An 8483-nucleotide genomic window follows, 5' to 3' on the forward strand; every position below is an offset into this window, starting at 1 on the left:
CCAGATGTTAAACTCTTAAAAGAGGCTACACGCCCAACATTAAAGTTAGAATTGAGGAAGCTATACATGCTGAACCTCGTGTCAGTGTGAAAACTTCTTATGCGCATTATCAATTCAGAATTAATATGGAGGGGTGTAAACATTCCAAATTGAGTAAGCCGTGGTTCCACAAAGGAAAGCCACGACAATGTGTGCTTCTCAAGGCCAAAGATTAGAGCGGAGAACACTGGACAAGTAGCCCTGCTTGCTTGAACAGAACAGAACCCGTAATGAATCCAGTGAATCTTACTGTTTTTGTTGTTCTTTGTGTAAATGTCAGTTCTGTAACTGGTCGGACGTGTGCATAATTGCTAAATGTGTGTTCCTTTCATGGGAAAATATTAGTTTTACAAAGTGGTTGTTGTGGAATCTGGTATACTTCTCTAGTATTACAGACAGTTAAGGTTTGACTGATTCCAGGGAGGGGTGGGAGTGATTGAATGCATTTGTTTGCAAGATGAGGACAGTTGCATCATACGCGTTACGTCCTGTGTGAACTCTTACTAATATTTGGATGAGAGTTGACTGCATGAACGGATGAGAGTTAATGTGTGATGTAGGCGCTGCGTGCTGATAATTTGGAAGCCTGCCAACAAGTCACAATTATACTGTTTCTGAGAATGCTCTATAGAAGAAACGTGTGGACGGCCATACCTGTACTTACACCTGCTGCCAAACTCCGCACCTTTCTGGGCCTTGTTTTCATACTGCCGCCCATGGGTCCACTTTGTTTTCGCTCTTATACAACTACTCTATAATTGCCTTTTAATCATTCTTTCCTCTCTCACCACTGATCATTTATTCTTTTCTGTACTGAATTTTCTGGCCAGGTGACAGTATTGACACAAAAGCACAGGGGACAACCACGGCCACCTGGATGCTACTAAGCTGTATCCAGTGGCTCGAGGAGCTCCCTCATGTGTTTGTGCGGTGGCAGCAGTACAGGCAATGGTTAACAAATCTTCGGAGTTGGTATTGAACCAACCCCCCCCTCTAGTGGTCCTCACCCCCCCCCCCCCCCCCATGACACCCGGAGCATATACACGCAAGTGCAACCCAAGCACTTATTTCTGGCCCGTCAAATCCAGCTACAATGTGCTCTTTTCATTCTTCTCACTGTTGCTACTACCTTGAACTCGGTTACCCTTCCAATTAAGTACCCTAGTTCAAAAGGGGGGGGGGGGGGAGAGAAGATATAGGTGATCTAGGTATTGCAGGTCAGCTATTTTTAAATTTTTTAAAATTTTTTTCTTTTCCTTCTTACAACAAGGTTATGATCTATTTGAAATAGAATACCAGCCTGATTGTCTAGCGGTAATCGGTGCAAGGGGTTTCAGAAGTGCCAATTCAGCTGGCAGAAACTGAACCGCTTGAGGTAATGTTTAAAGGGTCACGATACCTCACGCGCTTCCTTGTGCTGGAAGGTCCTGAAAGCATATTGGGAACTGACGTGATGGGACCCTTGGGAGGTTGTATCAAACTTCACCCGTCCGGTGAGGCTCGTATACACCCCGGGTCTGAAGGTCACCCGACCTTATGTCGGATGGCAGCAGACCAAGCGACACCTCCCCGTCCTCACTCTTACGTACGCAGAGGAACAAGATCTTAGCCCCCTTGGTCCGTCAGTACCCCCTGGCACATGTCCAGGAAGATGCAATTGCAGACACTGTCTCTTCTTTATGTTAACTGAAAGCCCTTGTTAATAATGCATATTCTGAGTTGTTTTTGTAGATGGTACCAGGGGTGATTGACGACTCCACACTGGATATGCAGTGGTCACGCAACAAGATGTCCTAAAAGCAGAATGCCTCCGCATGTCCCAGGACAGGAAGCGGAGTTACAGGCCCTCACTGAGGCGTGTGGAGTGGTAGAAGGTAAGACAGCAAACATTTACACTGACTCCCGGTATGCTTTGGCATAGCTCATGACTACGGCCTAACATGGAAGGCCAGACAGCTTGTTACCTCAGCAGGACAGCCAATTAAGAATGGTGCAGCGGTGACAAAGTGGAAAGCTCACACCAATTCCTACAGCAGAGAAACAAGAGGCAACGCCATCACAGACCACACAGCAAAGGCAGCGGCCCTTAAGCCGTGGAAGAAAAGAAGAAAAGAAGAATTTAACAATAACTTTGGACTTTGATATGAACTTGGACTTTGATACAAACTTTGGACTTTGATATGCTAAAGACTTTACAGTTACAAGCCAGCAAGGAAGAAAAAGACAAATGGACTAAATATGGGAGCAGCAGAAATGGGACGGTGAATGGCGAACAGTCAACAGAACTTGCCCACCACGGTCCCTGTGCCCCATGATGGCCCAGCGAATGCACGGAAAGACACACCTACCGGGGGTCCAGAAGTCTGCCTTGAGGTCGTGTCCTCTGGCCTGCTCCGTCGCCTCCGGTGCCGTCCGGCATGGCGTGCCCACAAGGGTCTTTCTGACTTTATTCCTGATGATGTTGCCTCCTGTGGCTAGAAACGCGCTGACGCCGAAATCTGCAATCTGCACGGAGCTGTCTTCACCCAGGAGGATGTTCCCAGCCTTAACATCCCTGAGGATCTGGCCGTTCTTATGCAGGTACTCCAGGCCTTCTAGCACCTCCTTCAGCATGGTGGCGATGCTTGCCTCATCCAGCACCCCGTTCAAAGCAACAATGATGTCGACGCTTGAACAAGGACGGGTGGCTCCTGGGTTTTCTGTAGCTGCTGCATCATCACTTGTCCAATTTTGCATGATCTTTGCCGTAAGCAACAGGGCAGAAGTAAATTTGCCACATAACACTTGCCTAGACCACTCTACCCATTTCAGGGATTGCAAATTGACTACACTCAGCTCCCACTTGTTGGGAAGTATGAATACGTGCTTGTTGTTGTTGATGTCTTTCCAGGTCGGAGACCTACCCTGTTACCAAAGTAAATAAGCAGGTAATCGCACAGGAGCTGATGAATGAGGTAATCCGCAGATACGAGGTACCGGAAGTGATTGACTCAAACAAAGGTACACACTTCACACCTGCAGAGTTTAGGCAAAGTTAAAAGACTAAATGGTACGCTTAAGTTAAAAGAAGTGTTGTTTGGCTCTATGCCAAGATTGGGGCTGTATCATCCACAGGTCCTACAGCAGGGCTATGACATAGTAGCCGGATATGTAAAGCACCTGTGTGACCAACTAATGGTAACCCAGAATCTAGTCTTTTTCTCCCATTCCAGGCCCAGACAACCTAGAGGGATCTCATTCCCTACTACCTGGAAACTGGGTGGTCGTAAAGAGGCGTGTCCGGAAACCCTAGAGCCCGGACTCGAGGGGCCCTATCGAGTCCTGCTGATCGCACCTACTTTGGTAAAGGTTGAAGGAATTGTTGTTTGTTTTGGGACTAATGGACTTTTCACGCCCTACCTTTGCCCCCCCCCCCCCATGAGAAGGAAAAATGAAGGACATTTTGTTTATTGATGGACTTTTTGGACTCCTCACTCCATGCTTCGCCCTTGTGAGAGGGTGCAAAGGGACAATGCCCAGAACCACCTTGTTAGACACCACCAAGTACTGTTGGACTTGTACACACACCTAGTGCCACTGGTTTTCCTTTCTTGGCTGTTCCTGATCCGTCAAAAGAACTGTTTGCATGGACAAATGAAAACTCAGAAACCAGAGATAGCTGGTGGGGTAACACATTTAGTTCTTTGAACCCTGCCAATTGGTTTTCTGGTCTAGGAGGTTGGTTTATGGGGATTCTACAAAGTATATTACAAGTTGTGATGATTTTATTATGCATTTATAGAGCAATTAAGGTTATAATTTCATGTATTTCTAAATGTACTGAAAAGCTTTCTCTTCGCCGATATGAATCACGTGTTTATGGACTAGGAGTCATACTTGTCTTGACTCCATGTCCAAAATGGGGGAATGTGAGGGGTTAATTCAGGTTTATGCCTTTAAATTGATAAGTGTATTTCACAGAATACTTATGTGTTTATAATTTGCGTCTTCTTCTGCTAAAGGTTTAAGCTTATACGTGTAAGGGCCGCTGCTTTAATAATAGACTACAGCGACTCCATTTTGTATCTCTTTGCTTGTTTGCTTTAATACATGTATCTGTATTAATTTCAACTTTTACCTAGAAAGATGTTAGATCCCAATTATAATGACCCTGAACATGTTCCCATATGTCTTATCAGCTTTCTCTCTCCCATGTCTTCTTTCCTTGAGAAAGCTCACTCCCTTCTAGTAAGAAGCGTCCAAGAACATTTTGTTTTGATACAGTTGTCACCGGACATTGATGTATTGTTCATGTAGGAGACGTCTTTGAAAGATGTGTATTGTTAATTAAAATCTGCAGATGTTATGTAGCCTTGGGCATGCCTGGGGCATGCGCAGTAATCAAATCAATACGTCAGCAAACCTTTTCTATATCTTCTGTAACTCTGAATAAACACTTCACTCATGGCAATCCCATCTTGCATGTGGCTGTCCATTTGTGTCATCTGAGTACTCACCTCTAAAGACCAATTCGGAAGCAGACAGCATCAGCTCAACGGTCGGTTTATGACCCCCCACAAGCCCATATGGCAGCACATTGAGGCTGTAGAGCTCCATACTATGAAGCCATATGGCCTCTGTGCAATGCTGTATAAGCTCCATGCACAAGGGTCTGCTGGGTACATGAGCCCATAATCCTGTTTGGTATTGGCTTTGGAAAAAAAGGACATAGTGCTGAGTCTGAATTCTCTCTGACTGAAACCGAGTATAACTCACCTTCCAGATGCTTTGACTACAGTAGGGGTGGCTTCCGGGAATGAATGACAGATGTGGCAGATGTAGCAGCAGGGAATTCTTTTATCTAGCGGGCATGAAGGAAACATCTGCCGCATGCGGCAAATGTGTTTTTCATCCCCGCGGGGGTCACGGCAGCGGCGGAGAGGTAAGTATATATATATTTTTTTACACTAAAATCTTTCTTTATCAGGAAAGGGCGTCTATGTAAAGCCCTTCCCTGAAAAAGAATGCAGGGGTGCCGGCAGACCATTGTTTTCAATGGAGCCGCCAGCAGCAGCTGCTACTTTATGTAAAACAATGCACGGACTTACTTTCACGCGTGATTTTGCATGTACATGGGTGCGCACCTATGTACACACCTATGTACATGCTAAAACACGCTTGTGTGAAGAAGCCACCCTAAGTCCATTGTCTCTTTGGGTATGCCCAACACACTCACTGAAATACAGAGAAACATTGCTGATAACTTCCATAGACACATGAGGGACACTACCCAGTGATTCTCTGTGTCTCTAACCTACAAAAAGAAGACAAAATATCAGATGAAACTAACAATTAGTTGGATGTTATTAAAACTTGTTTTGGAGACTTTGTTTGGACTGATAATAGCCCTGGGATATCATGTCATCATCGGGGACATCATGGGGTATTGTATGACTTATGGCTATTTGTATTACATCAATATGGTGATAAAGGTCAATATTTAGCTTTGAACTGTGTATTTGCCTTGAGGAGATCAGGATGTCTTGCCTACATCATAACTGCTCCAACAAAGAGGTGTATAAAGACTCTGCTCTGCTATATGGTTGTAGGCCTCTGTCTTCATATGAAAGCATACAAAAAGTTGTTTTGTTGAATTTGCTATGAAAATCATAGTATGCTCCACTTAATGTGTATGCAGAGAAGCATATCTCCTAACTTCTGGTACCCCAAGGAGCCCATATGGCAGCACATTGAGGCTGTAGAGTTCCATACTATGAAGCCATATGGCCTCTGTGCAATGCTGTATCAGCTCCATGCACAGGGGTCTGCTGGGTACATGAGCCCATAATCCTGTTTGGTATTGGTTTTGGAAAAGAAGGACATAGTGCTGAGTCTGAATTCTCTCTGACTGAAGCTGAGTATAACTCACCTTCCAGATGCTCGGCCTACAATAAGTCCATTGTCTCTTTGGGTATGCCCAACACACTCACTGAAATACAGAGAAACATTGCTGATAACTTCCATAGAGATGAATGAGGGACACTACCCAGTAGAATTTTTATGTCTCCATGCTACAAAAAGAAGACAAAATATCAGAGGAAACAAAATAGGTATTAAACCAGGAAACACTAAGTAATTCAGTTGTTAACGGTCAGTCTGACACTTTTCTCAGAACGGGACACTGTTTATACAGCCCTTCTCCATAATGACAGTGTGACCGCCAGCTAAGCTGAGGAAGGGGTGCTATGCTGACAAACACATGATTTTTGCTGTGTAATAAGTAAAAGAGAAGCTGGACGTTATTCAGTCGCCTTAAGTTGTCTGAATAAGAAGTTTGCGCCATTATTTATTTGGTATCTATTTTCCCATTTACTATGAATAAGCCCTTTCCTAGTTGCTGTGGCACACCCTCTGGATTGGCAGCACTTCCATGATATCCATTCTCTACACAATGCTAAACCATTTAGGCTCTACGTATGCAGTTCAGTAGCAGCGCCACCAACTTTTACTCTGTACTTTGCCTACTGTTTGGGTGTCATGACAGCTGATGACCTTTTAAAAAACCCTTAGGGCTGCCATGCATTCCTACCTTTTAAGACGTCAGTGCTACGTCTTAATAGAATCAATGCACATACCAATAGCCAACACAAGGTGTATCCCGTGCTATAACTGACGAAGGGCGTGTTGCCCAGAAGCACATCTTTTTGTACTGGTTTAAAATAAAACGGAGTAGCTGAGCTTACTTTCTGTATTGTACTGACCTTTATATTTCAGTCAACTGCGCCTATAGCTTTGTTTTTCACTAATCCATCAGAATATTCTCAATTGTCAGTGTGACTATCATTGGGTTGGCTGCACCCGAACAACTAGGTCTATTCCATGACCCGCCATCTTAACGAGAAAGAAGAATCACATCTTCTGCATGTTCTTCTGCCTATAATGTTTTCCAAATCACTCACCCATTCAGGTAGCTCCACTCCTATTTTTATTTTTTTCCCTTTTCCACTTAATAGAATCAAAGCAGGGATATAACATAATGTAATACTGAAGTATTGCAATATTTTGCATAAGTGATTGCAAGTTCAAGAGCCCTTGAGGGACTAAGAAAAAGATACAAATAAGTGAAAAAAGGTTTTACATTTCATACAAAAAATAATAAATATTAAAAGTTTAAAAAAAACTTTTCACGGATTTGAAATTTTTTAAAATGTAATATTGGTTTTTAGAATGTAAATAACATGTTGGACTTTTTTGGTCACACCATCTCGAAGGAAATTTCAAAAATCCATATTTAACCCAAATATGGTGCCAATAGAAACCACAAATCTTCCTGCATAGAGCACACCCTCACAGCAACCCATCAACCGACCGCAATTACATTGTGGCAGGCCAATCATGTCACAAAGGGAGCAAGCTCTTTCTGTGAACCCTTTACATTCCGTGATCTACATAGATCGTGGCATGTAAAGGGTTAACAGTGGGATGGCAAGGACTCAGCTTGAGACTAATTTTATATTCTGTTGCATTCAGCAAATCAAAGCCAGGACTTAAACGTACATCATATAGCATTATGGTGTTAAATAAATGACTGAGATTGCGCCGTAATGCATTATTAATGGGGAGGTATGAGATGGCTTCACTGATCTGTAAAAAAGAGAATAAATTAAATGAGTGGAGTATAATACAGGAAACTGTATATGTCACACATACCGCCACAGTCACCTCTGCTCACCTACTTTCAGGGGTGCAGTTGGTTTCCATCCTTATTGCCATGCTGCATGCCACCTCCTCTCCCTTGCATGGCCTCTGGCTTAGCCATATGGATTATGTGTACTTCTGCCCCAGACAGAAAGGCCCATTGCCAAGGGTAGACACTATGTTGATGGATAAATAAAATAAAATGCTATCCCACTGCTTTCTGGCAAGCCCCGCAGTATGATTATCGGGGAAGGGCTTGAAATATAAGCCCTTCCCCGATAATCATCAATAAGTGGTACATTTTGTTTTTTTAATTACTCACCTCTCCGCTGCTCAGACGCGTCCTCCGGCTGGCTCCCCTGCACTGCTGTTAAGCTCTTTCAGCAGGTGGGGATTTAAAAAAAAAAAAACACCTCCTAAAAGGCCTGTGCTGATTGGCTGAGGGCTCAGCCAATAGCAGCTAGTGCTTAGCTATTGGCTGGGCGCTCAGCCAATGACAGATAACTCTTAGCTATTCATTCATGAATAGCTAAGATATTGCTATTCATTCATGAATAGCTAAGAGCTATGTGTGATTGGCTGAGCGCTCAGCCAATAGCTAAGCAGTAGCTGCTATTGGCTGAGCCCTCAGCCAATCAGCACAGCCCTTTCAGGAGGCAGGAATTTTTAAATCCCCGCCTGCTGAATGAGCTTAACAGCAGTGCAGGGGAGCCAGCCGGAGGACGTGTCTGAGCGGCGGAGAGGTGAGTAATTTTTTTTAAAGTTTT

Source organism: Eleutherodactylus coqui, chromosome 6 (genome assembly GCF_035609145.1).
Source record: "Eleutherodactylus coqui strain aEleCoq1 chromosome 6, aEleCoq1.hap1, whole genome shotgun sequence".
Classification (NCBI taxonomy): domain Eukaryota; kingdom Metazoa; phylum Chordata; class Amphibia; order Anura; family Eleutherodactylidae; genus Eleutherodactylus; species Eleutherodactylus coqui.